The following is a 19949-nucleotide window of genomic DNA, read 5'->3' as shown; positions in this document are numbered from 1 at the left end:
GGCACTGCGTTTGGTTTGACAAATTCATTCCTCATGACCCAATTCATTATTTCATTAAACATCTTATTCAACCTTTCAGGGAAGCACATCATGAAACACGTATACAGGTGTGAGATGCAAAGATGGATAAAGTATCTTTGCCACCAAAAGACTAATGGTCCACAGATAAGACCCTAAACTTGAAGTTTGGTAACACACAGTAGGCAGAGTCATGAACAAGGAGTCTTTGAAGCAGGATATGGGTCCCAATTCAAAATCTACCAGTGAAGGTACATGACTAAGAAATTGTGAGATCTCTCTCTCTACTTTAAGGCTGAATCTTTGTAAATCTGCATTCAGCAATCTCCCTGGACTTCCTAGCAGGGGCCTTGGGATGCTCAGCCTTGGCACCTCCTTAGAGATGGCATGGGGTCACCCAGAACTAACTAGAAGAATTAGGAAGACCATCTGCTGCTACTGCTGCTAAGTTGCTTCAGTCGTGTCTGACTCTGTGCAACCCCATAGACAGCAGCCCATCAGGCTCCACCATCCCTGGGATTCTCCAGGCAAGAACCCTGGAGTGGGTTGCCATTTCCTTCAATGCATGAAAATGAAAAGTGAAAATGAAGTCACTCAGTCGTGTCCGACCCTTAGTGACCCCATGGACTGCAGCCCACCAGGCTCCTCCGTCCATGGGATTTTCCAGGCAAGGGTACTGGAGTGGGGTGCCATTGCCTACTCCCCTCAATCCTGACGTGGCTGTTCCTCCTCCTCCCCTTTCTGTTCACTGATGCCGCCACCCAACAGGGCAGCAGGGAGCACCTGTTCTCCTGCTTCAGACACTCCTAGTGCTCCCTGCCCTGGGTTTCTCCCCTCACACAGCAGCTGGGAGCCCTAGGGATCCAACATTGATGCCTAACACCCAAAGTTCCACTGGCCCTTTGAGAAAGTTAACTTAGGCAGGTTGATAAGGAGCCCAAGCCTAAGTAAGACCCTTCAAGGAGGAGGTAAACATTCCTTCTTTTTCACATTCTTTTGCCTTAGACAAGTAGGTCTTGTAGGCAGCAGTATCTCTTGTTCAAAGGCATGCCTTTTTTTTTTTTTTTTTTTTGAGCTTTGGATGTATGTTAAGGAAGACAGTCCAGGTGAAAACTTCCTTAACCTTGAGCTCTGGGTTAACCTGTTCCTTCTGGCTAATCTCATACTGATGTCATCCCAGGATGTATGTTCTGGGAAAGGGTCTGGACAAAATTCCCACAGCCTTGAGGTATATTTTATCTGTTCCCAGCAGCTAGTTGAGAAGTATACAAGGCCCTGCTTAAACTAGTGAGGTGGGTACTCTCCTGCCCCCTTCTGATGTGTACGCCCCCTTATGACGTCTTCTATATGACAGAGGATTTCTCCGTCACTTTCACTTTTAGCAAAATTTACACAAAAGCCTGAGTGACTGAGACTGGCTTTGGTCCTGGAGTTAAATCTTTTCCTTCAGAGACCACGAATCCGGCAGCACCTCCTCCAGGGCATCTTCCCAGGGATCAAACCCAAGTCTCTTACATCTCCTGCATTAATAGGTGTGTTCTTTACCACAAATGCCACCTGTGAAGCCCATATAGTACTTTTCATCATGGCTGTACCATTTCATATCCCCACCAGCGGTGTGAAACAATTTCAGTTTCTTTACATCCTAGTCAACATATGTTTTTTCTCACAGTATCCCTCATCATGATTGTGAAGTGTTATGTCTTTCTTCTTTTCATTTTCCTAATGATTAGCGATTTTGAGCATTTTCTTATATGTTTGCTTGCAATTTATAAGTCATCTTTAGAGAAATCGTCAAGTAGTATGAACACTTTCAATTTGGTTATCGGTCTGTTTAATTGTAGAAATTATTTATATATTCTGAATATTATCCTCTTAGTAGAGATCAGATTTTTCAACATTTTTGGGCTTCCCAGGTGGCTTTGTGGTCAAAGAATCTGCTTACCAATGCAGGTGACATGAGTTTGATCCTGATCCAGGAAGATCCCACATGCTGCGGAGCACAAAGCCTGCACACCGCAACTACTGAGCCTGTGCTAGACCTGGGGAGCTGCAGCTACTGACGCCTGCATGCCCCAGAGCCCGTGCTCCACAAAAGAGGAGCCAGGGCAGTGAGTGTGTGCCACAGCAACGAGAGTGTGCAAAGTGAGCAGCTGCACACCACAGTGAGGAGTAGCCCCACCATCTGCAACTAGAGGAAAGCCAGAACAGCAACAAAGACCCAGCACAGCCAGCAAATATAAGTAAGATCATTTTCTAAAGGATTTCAACGTTTTCTTCCACGTTGTATGTTGCTTTCTCACAATGTCGTATATGTGCTTTAATGCTTTGATGTTTAATATAAGTTGTAGGAACTCTATATATATATTCTGGATACTACTGTGTATCAGACATAAGATTTGCAAACACTTCCCACCATCCCACAGGTTGCCTTTTCATGCTGTTAAGACTTTAATGCACAGATGTTCAACTTTGATGGAGTCCCTTGTGTCTATTTTTACTTTTCTTTGGTTTGTTTTTATTAATTTTTTTAACTGAAGGATAATTGCTTTACAGAATTTTGTTTTCTGTCAAACCTCAAAATGAATCAGCCATAAGTACACTATATCCCCTCCCTTTTGAAACTCTCTCCCATGTCCCTCCCCATCCCACTCCTCTAGCTTGATACAGAGCCCCTGTTTGAGTTTCCTGTGCCGTACAGAAAATTCCCGTTGGCTATCTATTTTACATATGGTAATGTAAGTTTCCATGTTACTCTTTCCATACATCTCACCCTCTCCTCCCCCTCCCCATGTCCATAAGTCTATTCTCTATGACTGTTTCTCCATTGTTGCCCTGCAAATAAATTTTTCAGTACCGTTTTCCTAGAGTCTGTATATATGTGTTAGAATACTATATTTACCTTTCTCTTTCTGACTTACTTCACTCTGTATAATAAGCTCTAGGTTCATCCACCTCATTAGAACTGACTTAAATGCATTCCTTTTTATGGCTGAGTAATATTCCATTGTGTATATGTACCACAACTTCTTTATCCATTCATCTGTCGATGGACATCTAGGTTGCTTCCATGTTCTAACTATTGTAACTAGTGCTGCAATGAACAATGGGATACATGTGTCTTTTTCAATTTTGGTTTCCTCAGGGTATATGCCTAGGTGGGGTTGCTGGGTCATATGGTGGTTTTATTCTTAGTTTTTAAAGGAATCTCCATACTGTATTCCATAGTGGCTGTATCAATTTACAGTCCCACTAACAGTGCAAGAGCATTCCCTTTTCTACACACCCTCTCCAACATTTATTGCTTGTAGACTTTTTGATGATGGCCATTCTGACTGGTGTGAGGTGATTGATATCTCATTGTAGTTTTGATTTGGTTTTTTCTAATAATGAGCAATGTTGAACATCTTTTCATGTGCTTGTTAGCCATCTGCATGTCTTCTTTGGAAAAATGTCTCTTTAGCTCTTTTTCCCACTTTTTGATTGGGTTGTTTGTTTTTCTGGTATTGAGTTGTATGAGCTGTTTGAATATTTTGGAAATTAATCCTTTGTCAGTTTCATTTGCTATTATTTTCTCCCATTCTAAGGGTTGTCTTTTCACCTTGCTTATAGCTTCCTTTGCTGTGCAAAAGCTCTTAAGTTTAATCAGGTCCCACTTGTTTACTTTCATTTTAAATTCCATTTCTCTAGGAGGTGGGTCAGAGAGGATCTTGCTTTGATTTATGTCATGGAGTGTTCTGCCTATGTTTTCCTTGGAAGAGTTTTATAGCTTCTGGTCTTACATTTAGGTCTTTAATCCATTTTGAATTTATCTTTGTGTATGGTGTTAGGAAGTGTTCTAATTTAATTCTTTTACATGTAGCTGTCCAGTTTTTCCAGCACCATTGACTGAAGAGGTGGTTTTTGCCCCGTTGTATATTCTTGCCTCCTTTGTCAAAAATAAGGTACCCATAGGGCATGGGTTTATTTCTGGGCTTTCTATCTTGCTCCATTGGTATATATTTCTGTTTTTGTGCCAGTACCATACTGCCTTGATGACTGTAGCTTTGTAGTATAATCTGAAGTCAGGAAGGTTGATTCCTTCAGCTCCATTCTTCTTTCTCAAAACTACTTTGATTATTCAGGGCCTTTTGTGTTTCCATATGAATTGTGAAATTTTTTGTTCTAGTTCTGTGAAAAATGCCATTGGAAATTTGATAGTGATTACATTGAATCTGTAGGTTGCATTTGGTAGTATAGCCACTTTCACAGTATTGATTCTTCCTACCCAGGAACATGGAATATCTCTCCATCTGTTTATGTCATCTTTGATTTCTTTTATCAGTGTCTTGTAAGTTTCTGTGTACAGTTCTTTTGTCTCCTTAGGTAAGTTTATTCCTAGATATTTAATTCTTTTTGTTGCAATGGTGAATGGGATTGATTCCTTAATTTCTCTTTCTGATTTTGTATTGTTAGTATATAGAGATGCAAGTGAGTTTTTTGTATTGATTTTGCATCCTGCAACTTTGCTAAATTCACTGATTAGTTCTAATAATTTTCTGATATTATCCTTAGGGATTTCTGTGTATAGTATCATGTCATCTGAAAAACGGTGAGAGCTTTACTTCTTTTCAATCTGGATTCCTTTTATTTCTTTTTCTTCTCTGACTGCTGTAGCTAGGGCTCCCAGAACTATGCTGAATAATAGTGGTGAAAGTGGACACCCTTGTCTTGTTGATCTTAGGGGGAATGCTTTCAGCTTTTCACCATTGAGAATAATGTTTGCTGCAGGCTTATCATATATGGCCTTCACTATATTGAGGTAGATTCCTTTTATGCCCAGTTTTTGAAGAGTTTTAATTATAAATCAGTGCTGAATTTTGTCAAAGGCTTTTTCTGCATCTATTGAGATTATCATTTGGCTTTTATTTTTCAATTTGTTAATATGGTGTATCACATTGTTTGATTTTCTTATACTGAAGAATCCTTGCATCCTTGGAACAAAACCAATTTGACCATGGTGTATGAGCTTTTTGATGTGTTGCTGAATTCTGTTTGCTAAATTATTGTTGAGGATTTTTACATCTATGCTCATCACTGATATTGGCCTGTAGTTTTCTTTTTTTGTGTTGTCTTTGTCTGGTTTGGTATCAGGATGATGATACTCATAGAATGAGTTTGGAAATGTTCCTTCCTCTGCAATTTTTTGGAAACAGTTTTAGATGGCTAGGCATTAGCTCCTCTCTAAATGTTTGATAGAATTCCCTTGTGAAGTCATCCAGTCCTTTGCTTTTGTTTTTTGGGATATGTTTTATCACAGCTTCAATTTCAGTCGTTGTAATTGGTTTGTTCATAATTTCTATTTCTACTTGGTTCAATCTTAAAATATTGAACTTTTCTAAGAATCTGTCCATTTCTTCTAGGTTATCCACTTTATTGCCGTACAGTTTTTCATAATAGTCTCTTATAATCCTTTGTATTTCCGCACTGTCTGTTGTAACCTTTCCTTTTTCATTTCTAATTTTGTTGATTTGATTCTTCTTTCTTTTTTCTTGATGAGTCTGGCTAAATTTTCTTTATCTTCTCAAAGAATCAACCTTTCTTTTTCATTTATTTCCACTCTGATCTTTATGATTTCTTTCCTTCTACTAATCTTGGGTGTTTTTTATTTTTGGTTCTTCTTTTCCATTCGCTTTAGGTGTAAAGTTAGGCTGTCTGCTTGATGTTTTTTCTTATTTCTTGAGGTAGGATTGTAATTGCTATAAACTTCCCTCTTAGAACTGCTTTTGCTGCCTCCCATAGGTTTGGAGTTGTGTTTTCATTGTCATTTGTTTCTAGAATTTTTTGATTTCCCTTTTGATTTCTTCAGTAACCTGTTGATTATTTAGAAATGTACTGTGGTATTTGTGTTTTGTACATTTTTTCATTGTGATCAGAGAAGATGCTTGATATGATTTCAGTTTTCTTAAATTTACTGAGTTGTGACCCAAGACATGGTCTGTCCTGGAGAATTTCCTATGGGCACTTGAGAAGAAGGTGTATTCTTCTGCCTTTAGATGGAATGTCCTGAAGACATCAATGAGATCCATCTCATCTAATGTATCTTTTAAGACTTGTGTTTCCTTATTAATTTTCTGTTTTGATGATCTGTCTATTGGTGTGAGTGGTGTGTTAAAGTCTCCTACTAGTATTGTGTTACTGTCAGTTTCTCCCTTTATGTCTGTTAGTGTTTGTCTTATGTATTGAGGCGCTCCTATGTTGGGTGCAGAGATATTTACAATTGTTACATCTTCCTCTTGGACTGATCCCTTGATCATTATGTAGAGTCCTTCCTTATCTCTTGTAATCTTCTTTATTTTAAGGTCTATTTTGTCTGATATGAGGATTGCTACTCTGGCTTTCTTTTGCTTCCCATTTGCATGGAATATATTTTTCCATCCCCTCACTTTCAGTCTATATGTGTTGTTAGGTCTGAAATGGGTTTCTTGTAGACAGCATTTATATATAGGTCTTGTTTGTTCATCCATTCAGCCAGTCTGTGTCTTTTGGTTGGAGCATTTAATTTGTTTACACTTAAAGTAATTATTGATATTTATGTTCCTATTGCCATTTTCTTAATTGTTTGGGGTTGATTTTGTAGATTTTCTTCTCTTGTATTTCTTGACTATACAAGTCCCTTTAACATTTGTTGTAAAGCTGGTTTGGTGGTACTGAATTCTCTTAACTTTTGCTTGCCTGGAAAACTTTCTATTTCCCCATCAATTTTGAATGAAATCCTTGCCAGGTACAGTAATCTTGGTTGTAGATTTTCCCCTTTTTGTGCTTTAAATATATCCTGTCATTGCCTTTTGGCCTGCAGAGTTTTCTGCTGAAAAATCAGCTGTTAAGCAAAGAGGATTTCCCTTGTATGTTACTTGTTGCTTTTCCCTTGCTGCTTTTAATATTCTTTCTTTGTGTTTAGTCTTAGTTTGATTAGTATGTGTCTTGGTGTGTTTCTGCTTGGGTTTGTCCTGTATGGAACTCTTTGTACCTCTCAAACTTGATTGACTATTTCCTTTTCCATGTTGGGCAGATTTTCAACTATAATCTCTTCCAAAATTTTCTCATATTCTTTCTTTTTCTCTTCTTCTTCTGGGACCCCTATAATTCAAATATTGGTGCATTTGATATTGTCCAAGAGTTCTCTGAGACTATCTTCAGTTCTTTTCATTCTTTTTACTTTATTCTGCTCTTCAGAAGTTATTTCCACCATTTTATCTTCTGGCTCACTGATTCGTTCTTCTGCTTCAGATATTCTGCTATTGATTCCTTTTAGAATATTTTTGATTTCAGGAACTGTGTTGTTTGTCTCTGTATGTTTATTCTTTAATTCTTCTAGCTCTTTCTTAATTGATTCTTGCATTTTCTCCACTCTGTTTTCAAGGTTTTTTATTACCTTTACTATCATTATTCTGAATTCTTTTTCAGGTAGTTTGCATATTTCCTCTTCATTTATTTGGACTTCTGTATTTCTAGTTTGTTCTTTCATTTATGTATTATTTATCTGTCTTTTCATCACTTTTTTTAACTTATTGTGTTTGAGGTCTCCTTTTCCCAGGTTTCAAGGTTGAATTCTTTCTTCCTTTCAGTTTCTGCCCTCCTAAGATTAGTCCAGTGGTTTGTGTAAAGTCCGTATATGGTGAGCTTTGTGCTGTCTTTTCTTTCTTTTTTTTTTAACATCTCATGATTTTATTTTTTTTTAATTTAAATTTATGTATTTAATTCAAGGCTAATTACTTTACAATATTGTATTGGTTCTGCCACACATCATCATGAATCCGCCATGGCTGTACATGTGTTCCCCATCCTGAACCCCTCTCCCATCTCCCTCCCCATACCATCACTCCACGTCATCCCAGTGCACCAGCCCCCAAGGATCCTGTATCGAACCTGGACTGGCGATATTATACATGTTTCCATGACATTCCCCCAAATCATCCCACCAAAAGATTGTTCTATACATCTATGTCTCGTTTGCTGTCTCGCATACAGGGTTATCATTACCATCTTTCTAAATTCCATATATATGCGTTAGTATATTGAGTTTTTTCCTTTGTTTTTTTTTGTTTGTTTTTCCTCTGATGGGCAAGGCTGAGTGAGGTGGTAGTCCTGTCTGCTGATGATTGGGTCTGTAATTTTGCTTCATTTGCTGTTTAGATGAGGCGTCCTGCATAGGGTGCTACTGGTGGTTGAGTGATGCCGGGTCTTGTATTCAAGCAGTTTCCTTTGTGTGAGTTCTCACTATTTGGTACTCCCTAGGGTTAGTTCTCTGGTATTCTATTGTCTTGGAGTCAGTGCTCCCACTCCAAAGGCTCTGGGCTTGATCTCTGGTCAGATTCCACAAGTAGTTTCTTATGGCATTAAGTGAGATTAAAACAAATACCCCAAAACGAGTATCCAAAGATGAACCCTGACAAATGGCAGTTACAAAATCAGGCAAATAATAATTAAAATAATGGAATATACACATATACATATACACCCATAAGCAAAATCAAAACAGCCCAACAAAAATAAAGTACAGCAGATTGACCCAGCAAACCACGGTAATCAAAAATTATATTTACCAGTTAAGAACAAAACTAACTATAGCACAAACAGGGAAGGAAAACTAATGCAGGGTGCCAAGGGGAGAATAAAGCAATGAAAACAAAACTAACAAATATGTTGAGAAGAAAGGAAAGGAAAAAAAAAAAACTGAATAGATATGCAAAGTTAAATAGAGGTAGATGAAGAAGATTTATATACATTACAGATTAACTGCAAGGGGAAAAGAATAGTAGGAAAAGCAAACAAAGGAATAGATGTAGAAAAAATAATAATAAATTAAAAATAATTAAACTTTAAAAAAAGAGAGAGAAAAAAAGGAAAACTCCACAGAACTGCAAAAGCCCAATGTAGACGCAGAGGTTTATAACAATAGTAAAAAATATGACTGAGGAAAAAAAAGGAAAGCTCAAAAGCTTAATTAGATTCATAGTGACAAAAAATTAACTGCAACAGAAAGGGCGGGGGGCGGGGGGGGGGGGGGAAGGCGGGGGAGAAAAAAACCCAAAGACTCTACAGAACAAGTCTAAATATAAGAATAATAAATGTTTTTCTTGAGTCACTGCTGTCAGAGTCCTTTTCCTCACTGGGAGTCACAGTCCACCCCACCTCCCTAGGATGTCCTCCAACACTGTGCTGGTCTCTGGACCTGCTGTGAGGGCAGCTCAGATTATAATCTGGTGCTAATCTTGTGTGTTCTTGCCTTCAATGTCCACAGCTATCAGAACTAGTGTGTTTTCTTTTGTGGGAGATCTCAATGTCCTTGTATATATTCCATAGACACAGAGTCTGCTCAGTTGATCAAGTAGATTTAACGTGCAGCTTGTGCAGCTTGTACAACTGGTGTGAAGGTTTGGGTCTTGTTTCTTAACCACACTGCCCCTGAGTTTCAATTGTGGTTTTATTTCCACCTCTGCATGTGGGTCGTCCATCCACTGGGGTTTGCTCCTGAGGCTGCCCTGGAGGACTTGGATCTGCCCCAGTAAAGGCCAGGTGTGGAGGTGGTGCAGCTGCTCGGGTTGCAGGGGTTCTGGCAGCACCAGATACTCAGGGGAGTGGTCAGCTAGGGCAGCAGGAAATATAGTGCTCTAGAAGGGTATGGCAACAAGTATTGGCCTATACACTTCAGTATTCTAGCCTGAAGAACTCCTCAGACAGAGAAGTTCTTCTGTGGCAGGCCACAGTAGAACTCCTCAGACAGAGAAGTTCTTCTGTGGCAGGCCACAGTCCACAGGGTCGCAAGCAGCCAGAAATGGCAAAAGCGACCCTGCAAGCATAGACACAAGGCCTTTTTTTTTTTTTTTTTTGCCTGTGGCAGCTCTGCCCCAGTGAGGGCTGCAAGTGTGCAGGGACACAGACGGCCTCCAGTGCAGGAGTTATGGCCCTATCAGTCTTGTTTTGGCCTCTTGTAGCTGGTGATCAGGAGGTCTCTTCAGCCAGTCTTTTTCTATAGATCCGCCCATTTAGGAACTTAGATGGCTCCCTTGCCTGGGGTCCTTCTCAGTTGTTTGGCGCATCATGAACATAGAGAGGCCCTCCTGGCTGGAGTCCTACTCTGTAGATTGGTGCATCAGGCACTTAAAGGGACACCCTAGGTGGGGTTCTTGTCTTGAGAACCCCATGAACAGTATGAAAAGGCAAAATGATAGGATACTGAAAGAGGAACTCCCCAGGTCAGTAGGTGCCCAATATGCTACTGGAGATCAGTGGAGAAATAATTTCAGAAAGAATGAAGGAATGGAGCCAAAGCAAAAATAATACACAGTTGTGGATATGACTGGTGATAGAAGCCAGGTCCAATGCTGTAAAGAGCAATATTGCATAGGAACCTGGAATGTCAAGTCCATGAATCAAGGCAAACTGGAAGTGGTCAAACAGGAGATGGCAAGCGTGAACGTTGACATTCTAGGAATCAACAAACTAAAATGGACTGGAATGGGTGAATTTAATTCAGATGACCATTGTATTTACTACTGTGGGCAGGAATCTCTTAGAAGAAATGGAGTAGTCACCATGGTCAACAAAAGAGTCTGAAATGCAGTACTTGGATGGAAACTCAAAAACGACAGAATGATCTCTGTTCGTTTCCAAGGCAAACCACTCAATATCACAGTAATCCAAGTCTATGCCCCAACCAGTAATGCTGAATGGTTCTATGAAGACCTACAAGACCTTTTAGAACTAATGCCCCAAAAAGATGTCCTTTTCATTATAGGGAATTGGAATGCAAAAGTAGGAAGTCAAGAAACACCTGGAATAACAGGCAAATTTGGCCTTGGAATACAGAATGAAGCAGGGCAAAGACTAATAGAGTTTTGCCAAGAAAATGCACTGGTCATAGCAAATACCCTCTTCCAACAACACAAGAGAAGACTCTACACATGGACATCACCAGATGGTCAACACCGAAATTAGATTGATTATATTCTTTGCAGCCAACGATGGAGAAGCTGTGTACAGTCAACAAAAACAAGGCCAGGAGCTGACTGGCTCAGATCATGAACTCCTTACTGCCAAACTCAGACTTAAATTGAAGAAAGTAGGGAAAACCACTAGGCCATTCAAGTATGACCTAAATCAAATCCCTTAGGATTATATAGTGGAAGTGAGAAATAGATTTAAGGGCCTAGATCTGATAGACAGAGTGCCTGATGAATTATGGAATGAGGTTCGTGACATTGTACAGGAGACAGGGATCAAGACCATTCCCATGGAAAAGAAATGCAAAAAAGCAAAATGGCTGTCTGGGGAGGCCTTACAAATAGCTGTGAAAAGAAGAGAAGTGAAAAACAAAGGATAAAAGAAAGGATATAAGCATCTGAATGCAGAGTTCCAAAGAATCGCAAGAAGAGATAAGAAAGCCTTCCTCAGCGATCAATGCAAAGAAATAGAGGAAAACAACAGAATGGGAAACACTAGAAATCTCTTCAAGAAAATCAGAGATACCAAGGAAATATTTCATGCAAAGATGGACTAGATATAGGACAGAAATGGTAATGGACCTAACAGAAGCAGAAGATATTAAGAAGAGGTGGCAAGAATACACAGAAGAACTGTACAAAAAAGGTCTTCACGACCCAGATAATCACAATGTTGTGATCACTCACCTAGAGCCAGACATCCTGGAATGTGAAGTCAAGTGGGCCTTAGAAAGCATCACTATAAACAAAGCTAGTGGAGGTGATGGAATTCCAGTTGAACTATTTCAAATCCTGAAAGATGATGCTGTGAAAGTGCTGCACCCAATATGCCAGGAAATTTGGAAAACTCAGCAGTGGCCACAGGACTGGAAAAGGTTAGTTTTCATTCCAATCCCAAAGAAAGGCAGTGCCAAAGAATGCTGAAACCACCACACAATTGCACTCATCTCACACACTAGTAAAGTAATGCTCAAAATTCTCCAAGCCAGGCTTCAGCAATACGTGAACTGTGAACTTCCAGATCTTCAAGCTCGTTTTAGAAAAGGCAGAGGAATCAGAGATCAAATTGCCAACATCTGCTGGATCATCGAAAAAATAAGAGAGTTCCAGAAAAACATATATTTCTGCTTTATTGACAATGCCAAAATCTTTGACTGTGTGGATCACAATAATCTGTGGAAAATTCTGAAAGAGATGGGAATACCAGACCACCTGACCTGCCTCTTGAGAAACCTATATGCAGGTCAGGAAGCAGCAGTTAGAACTGGACATGGAACAACAGACTAGTTCCAAATAGGAAAAGGAGTACGTCAAGGCTGTATATTGTCACCCTGCTTATTAAACTTATATGCAGAGTACATCATGAGAAACGCCGGACTGGAAGAAATACAAGCTGGAATCAAGATTGCCGGGATATAACGTCAGATATGCAGATTACACCACCTTTGTGGCAGAAAATGAAGAGGAACTAAAAAGCCTCTTGATGAAGGTGAAGATGGAGAGTGAAAAAGTTGGCTTACAGCTCAACATTCAGAAAACGAAGATCATGGCATCTGGTCCCATCACTTCATGAGAAATAGATGGGGAAACAGTGTCAGACTATTTTTTTTGGGCTCCAAAATCACTGCAGATGGTGATTGCAGCCATGAAATTAAAAGACGCTTACTCCTTGGAAGAAAAGTTATGACCAACCCAGATAGCATATTGAAAAGCAGAGACATTACTTTGTCAACAAAGGTCCGTCTAGTCAAGGCTATGGTTTTTCCAGTGGTCATGTATGGATGTGAGAGTTGGACTGTGAAGAAGGCTGAGCGCCGAATAATTGATGCTTTTGAACTGTGGTGTTGGAGAAGACTATTGAGAGTCCCTTGGACTGCAAAGACATCCAACCAGTCCATTCTGAAGGAGATCAGGCCTGGGATTTCCTTGGAAGGAATGATGCTGAAGCTGAAACTCCAATACTTTGGCTACCTCATGCGAAGAGTTGACTCATTGGAAAAGACTCTGATGCTGGGAGGGATTGGGGGCAAGAGGAGAAGGGGACGACAGAGGATGAGATGTCTGGATGGCATCACGGACTCGATGGACGTGAGTCTGAGTGAACTCCGGGAGTTGGTGATGGACAGGGAGGCCTGGCGTGCTGTGATTCATGGGGTCGCAAAGAGTTGGGCATGACTGAGCGACTGAACTGAACTGAACTAGGTGGGGTCCTACTCTCTAATTCAGTGCCTCAGGCGTTTGATGGGCCAGCCTCTCTATTGTTCACCTGCCATATTGCCGTATAGGGAGAGGTTATGCTGATGGCTCAACCCTCTTCGCGTGACTCAGCAGTCATGGCTGCCTGGCTTTCCTCCACAGGCATTTCCCCCCTCAATCTCCTCCCTCACATCCCCTCAATCAGTCTCTCTACAGTCAATAGCAGCTCTCACCCTGGGATTGCACCACAATCCCTAAACTCCAGTGCCCAGCCTCTATGCCTTCCAGGGGACCAGCATTCCTGTCCAGGATACATGTGGCTGCAGCAAGGACTGTCTCATTCTCATTCCTTTTAGGCTGCCACAGATCAGCTGTTTCACTCTCAGCCTTAAATGTTCTCCTCTGCCTCAGACAATTGCCCTGTGTGGGGATCAGACCCCTGCTTCAGTTCCCCTGCCCGCTGAGGCAGGTCCAGTCCTTCTAACTCTCCTGTTCTTCCCCCTAGTTACTTCGTCCCACCGAGTTCTGTGTGGTTCTATAGATTCTTTTCCTCTGGTCAGGTCCTCCTGTCCACTCTCAGCTGGTGTTCTGCATGCACTGCTGTCTGAAGGTGTATCACTGATGTATCTGTGGAGAGAGATGTACCCCACGTCCACCTCCTCCACCGCCATCTTGTTTCCTATTTTTACTTTTGTGTCCTGTGCTTTTGGAGTCATAGCCGAAAAATCATTGCCAAATCCGACAGCATAAAGCTTTTTCTTGTACGTTTTCTTCTGGGAATTTAAGAGGTTGATGTCATACAGTGATGTTTTTAATCCATTTTGAGTTACTTTTTGTTACGATGAAAGCTAAGGGGTCAACTTTATACTTTTGCACACAAACAGTCAGTTTCCCAATGCTGTTTGTTGAAAGATCTGTCTTTTCCCCCATGAGATGTCTTGGCATTCTTGTTTTCAATCATTTGATTATATCCATGAAGTTTCATTTCTGGGCTCTCTGTTCACCTCCGTTGTTCTACAGATCTGTCTTTGTGCCAGTACCACCAGTTTTGATTACTGTAGATTTGTAATATATTTTCAAATTTAGAATTCTGAGATCACCAACTTTGTTTTCAAGATTTTTTTTTAAGCTATTTGGTCTTTCTTGAGATTCCATATGAATTTTAAAACGTAATTTTCATTTTCTGCAAAAAAACAGCATTGTGATTTTGATAAGGATTACACTGAATCTTAGATCACAGTGGGTAACTTTCCCATTTTCCAACTCATGCACATGGGATATCTTCATTTATGTTGGTACCTTTAATTGCTTTCAGCTATGGTTTCTCGTTCTATAACTCTTTTGTTTCCTTGGCTAAGTTGAGTCCTTAGTACTTTATTCTTTTTGATATTTTTGTAAATGATTGGCTTTATTAATTCTTTGTTAAATAGTTCATTGACAGCGCATAGTAATGCTGCTGATTTTAATGTGTTGGCTTTGTATATTGACACTATGCTAAATTAGCTATTATAACAGATTTGTATCTATCTTTAGGATTTTATATATATTGTATATATATTTTTATATATTGGATTTACCAAAACACTCTTTTTGTTTTTAAGTAAAATAAAAGGCACATTTTTCATTTTCACAAAGAATTTATTGAACAATGTATTCACCATTTTGTTCCACTATCTTCTGCCATTTTTCAGGAAACTTTATAATTCCATCTTCCCAAAACTCTTGATCGTTTTGAGCCAAGAACTGCTTTAGGTACCTTTTACAGTCTTCCAGGAAATTAAAATGTTTTCCATTAAGAGAATTTTGTAAAGACCTAAATAAATCAAAATCTGAAGGTGTAGTGTTTGCTGAATATGGTGAATGAATCAGAACTTCCCAGCCAAGCTATAACAGTTTTGCCTGGTCATCAAAGAAACATGTGGTCTTGAATTATCCTGATGAAAGATTCTGCAGTTTATGTTGACTAATTCCGGATGCTTTTCATTGAATGATGCTTCAGTTGGTCTCATTGGTAGCAGTGCTTGTTGGAATTAATTGCTTTCTTTTCCAGGAGGAGCTCACGATAGACGACTCCCTTCCAAACCCACCATATATGCAACATCACTTACTTTGAATGAAGGTCAGTTTTTGATGTGATTGGTGGTGGTTCATTTCACTTGTCCCATCATCCTTTCTGTTCCACATTATTGTACAGTATCCACTTTTCATCCTGTGTCACAATTTGTTTTAAAAATGAAACTTTTGTCACATTTAATTAGAAAATTGGAAGCTGAAATATGGTCAAGAAGGTTTTCTTTGCCTAACTTACATGGAACCCAAACAACAAAATGCTTAACATAACCAAGCTGAGTAAATGATTTACCATGCTGGATGTGGATATTTCCAATATGTTGGCTATCTCCCATATGGTACAATGCTGATTTTTCTCAATTAATGTCTTGATTTGATCACTCTCGTCTTCAACTGGTGTACCTCACCATGGATTATCATTCAGTGAGAAATCTCCAGGACAAAATTTTTCAAATCACTTTGAAACATACAATGTTTCAATAAGGTCAGTCACAGCACCTTCTGCATACAGTGCACACTTTTTTTTTTTTTTTCAGTTGCATTTCAACCTTTCTTGAAATAATAAAGCATAATATGCCAAAATGTTGCTTTTTCTTTCATCTTCAATAATAAAATGCCTACACTGAATGCAATAGTGCATGCACAAGACCTTTTGAAGGAGGTTGCCATTATCTTCATTCACTTCAGTTCAGTCTCTCAGTCGTGTGTGACTCTTTGCAACCCCATGGATTGCAGCATGCCACGATTCCCTGTCCATCACCAACTCCCAGAGCTTATACAAACTCATGTCAACCAAGTTGGTGATACCATACAATCATCTCATCCTCTGTCATCCCCTTCTCCTGCCTTCAATCCTTATAGTCTTTATAGATTTCTTTATACTCCAACTCTCATATCCATACATGTGATTATCTTCATTAAACCTACCATAGTTTGGTCTCAGGTTAAACAATAAGGAGGGAACACAGCCCTGCCCATCAACAGAAATTGGATTAAGATTTACTGAGCATGGCCCCACCCATCAGAACAACACCCATTTTCCCCTAAGTCAGTCTCTCCTATCAGGAAAATTCATAAGCCTCTTATCTTTATCCAGCAGAGGTCAGATAGAAGGAAAACCACAATCATAGAAAACTAATCAAACTGATCTCATGGACCACAGTGTTGTGTAACTCAAAGAAACTATGAACCATGCTGTGTAGGGCCACCCAAGACAGACAGGTCATGGTAGAGAGTTCTGACAAAACGTGGTCCACTGGAGAAAGGAATGGCAAACCACTTCAGTATTCTTGCCTTGAGAACCCCAGGAACAGTATGAAAAGGCAAAAAGATAGGACACTAAAAGATGAACTCCCCAGGTCAGTAGGTGCCAAATATGCTACTGTAGAAGAGTGGAGAAATAAATCCAGAAAGAATGAAGAGACAGAGCCAAAGTGAAAACAACACCCAGTTGTGGATGTGACTGGTGATGGAAGTGAAGTCCAATGCTGTAAAGAACAATATTGCATAGGAACTTGGAATGTCAGGTCCATGATTCAAGGTAAATTGGAAAAGATCAAACAGGAGATGGCAAGAGTAAACATCGACATTTTAGGAATCAGTGAACTAAAATGAACTGGAATGGGTGAATTTAATTCAGATGACCATTTTATCTACTACTGTGGGCAAAAATCCCTTAGAAGAAATAGAGTGGCCCTCATAGTCAACAAAAGAGTCCGAAATGCAGTACTGGGGTGCTTTCTTAAAAATGACAGAATGATCTCTGTTCATTTCCAAGGCAAACCATTCAATATCACAGTAATCCAAGTCTATGCCTCAACCACTAATGCCAAAGAAGGTGAAATTGCAATGTTTCTGTGAAGACCTACAAGACCGTCTAGAACTAACACCCCCAAAAACATGTCTTTCCATCATAGGGGATGGGGATGCAAAAGTAGGAAGTCAAGAAACACCTGGAGTAACAGGAAAGTCTGGCCTTGGAGTACAAAATGAAGCAGAGCAAAGGCTAACAGAGTTTTGCCAAGAAAACACACTGGTCATAGCAAGCATCCTCTCCCATCAACACAAGAGATGACTCTACATATGGATATCACCAGATGGTCAATACCAAAATCAGATTGATAATATTCTTTGCAGCCAAAGATGGAGAAGCTCCATACAGTTAGCAAAAACAAGACTGGGAGCTGACTGTGGCAAGAATACACAGAAGAACTATACAAAAAAAGATCTTCATGACCCAGATAACCAGGATGGTGTGATCACTCACCTAGAGCCAGACATCCTGGAATGCAAAGTCAAGAGGGCCTTAGGAAGCATCACTATGAAGAAAGCTAGTGGAGGTGATGGAATACCCATTGACCTAGTTCAAATCCTAAAAGATGATGCTATGAAAATGATGCACTCAATATGTCAGAAAATTTGGGAAACTCAGCAGTGGCCACAGAACTGGAAAAGGTCAGTTTTCATTCCAATCCCAAAGAAAGGCAATGCCAAAGAATGCTCAAACTACTGCACAATTGCACTCATCTCACATGCCAGCAAAGTATTGCTCAAAATTCCAGAAAAACATCTACTTCTGCTTCATTGACTACATCAAAGCTTTTGATCACCACAAACTGGAAAATTCTTCAAGAGATGGAACTACCAGAACACCTTACCTGCTTCCTTAGAAATCTGGATGCAGGTCAAGAAGGAACAGTTAGAACCAGACATGGAACAACACACTGATTTCAAATTGGGAAAAGAGCCTTGAACCAATCAAGGCTGTATATTGTCTTCTCATCATTTTACTTCTATGCAGAGTAAATCATGCAAAATGCCAGGCTGATGAAGCACAAACTGGAATCAAGATTGCCGGGAGAAATATCAATAACCTCAGATATGCTGATGATACCACCCTAATGGCAGAAAGTGAAGAACTAAAGAGCCTCTTGAAAGTTAAAGAAGAGAGTGAAAAAAACTGGCTTAAAATTCAACATCCAGAAAACTAAGATCATGGCATCTGGTCCCATCACTTCATGGCAAATATATGGGGAAACAGTGGACACAGTGACAGATTTTATTTGGGGAGGGGGCTCAAAAATCACTGCAGATGGTGACTGCAGCAATGAAATTCAAAGATGCTTGCTCCTTGGAAGAAAAGTTATGGCCAACCTAGACAGCATATTTAAAAGCAGAGACATTATTTTGCCAACAAAGGTCCATCTAGTCAAAGCTATGGTTTTTCCAGCAGTTGTGTATGGATGTGAGAGTTGGACTATAAAGAAAGCTGAGTGCTGAAGAATTGGTGCCTTTGAACTGTGGTGTTGGAGAAGACTCTTGAGAGTCCCTTGGACTGCAAGAAGATCAAACTAGTTAATCCTACAGGAAGTCAGTCCTGAGTATTCATTGGAAGGAATGATGCTGAAGCTGAGACCCCAATACCTTGGCCACCTGATGCAAAGAACTGACTCATTTGAAAAGATCCCAATGCCGGGAAAGATTGAAGGCAGGAGAAAAAGGGGACGACAGGGGATGAGATGGTTGGATGGCATCATTGACTCATGGTTATGAGTTTGAGCAATTTTCCGGGAGTTGGTGATGTACAGGGAACCCTGGCGTGCTGCAATCCATGGGGTCTCAAAGAGTCGGACACAACCGAGTACTGAACTGAACTGATGCCAGGGAGGTCCATGTGGTTGATACTTTGAACCAATTTTATCATATAACAATATTTCTGCTTGCTTTACCAGTTACAGAGAGAAGCATGATAAAATATCAACCATGCTTTGGAGATTTACATTTCTTTTCATTTCTGTCAGTTTTTACATTACATATTTTAAATCTTTATTAGTTGTATACATATTTATATTTTTTACATTACCCGGTTTGATTGAACATTTGAATTATGAAATGGCCCTTTATGAGTAAAATTTTCTCCTGAGGTCTATTTTGTATTTTGATGGTTATTAAACCACAAAAGCCTTGGTTTTCTTAGGATATTCATGATCCAAGTTTCTCCAGATTTTCACTTGCATACTTTCTATATTTTAACGTGTGTATGTTCAGTCGCTCAGTCATATCTTACTCTTTGTGACAGATGGACTGTAGCCTGACAGGCTCCTCTGTTCATGGAATCTTCCAGGCAAGAATACTGGAGTGGTGGCCATTTCTTTCTCCAGGGGATCTTCCCAAGCCAGGGATGGAGCCCACATCTTCTGTGTCTTTGGCAGCAGGCGGATTCTTTACCGCTGTGCAACCAGGTTGGCCCCTATATTTTAATAGTAAATATAAATCACGTTTATGCTTTGGTTTGGGATTTCTGCCCAGGATTAAAATATTTTGTTTTAACAGATACTTTTACTCGAAGTGCCCTGAGAGAAGGACCATATTATGACTTAGGTGGGCTGTGCTGCTCCCGCAGACACAGAGTCCTGCACATCACTCTTTATCACACCAACACGCCAGGATGGAGCAGAGGAGGAGGAAGAGCTGCGGGCCAGGAGGTCACACCTGCAGCCCTAGGGAAGTCTTTCCAAGGATGGCCACTGGGTCCCTCTGATTTGCTTCTCATCTGGTGGACTGCAGCACTCCCAGAGGAATTTCAGGCTCCCTTACCCCTCTTGTTTTGGGCTGAGATGTATCAAAGGAATTTTACCCACAGGAGTACCTCTTCCAGGGACTCAGGGTGTTGGGAGTCCC

This window comes from Bos indicus x Bos taurus, chromosome 3 (assembly GCF_003369695.1).
Source record: "Bos indicus x Bos taurus breed Angus x Brahman F1 hybrid chromosome 3, Bos_hybrid_MaternalHap_v2.0, whole genome shotgun sequence".
NCBI lineage: Eukaryota > Metazoa > Chordata > Mammalia > Artiodactyla > Bovidae > Bos > Bos indicus x Bos taurus.
Note: the sequence above shows the minus strand (reverse complement) of the source record.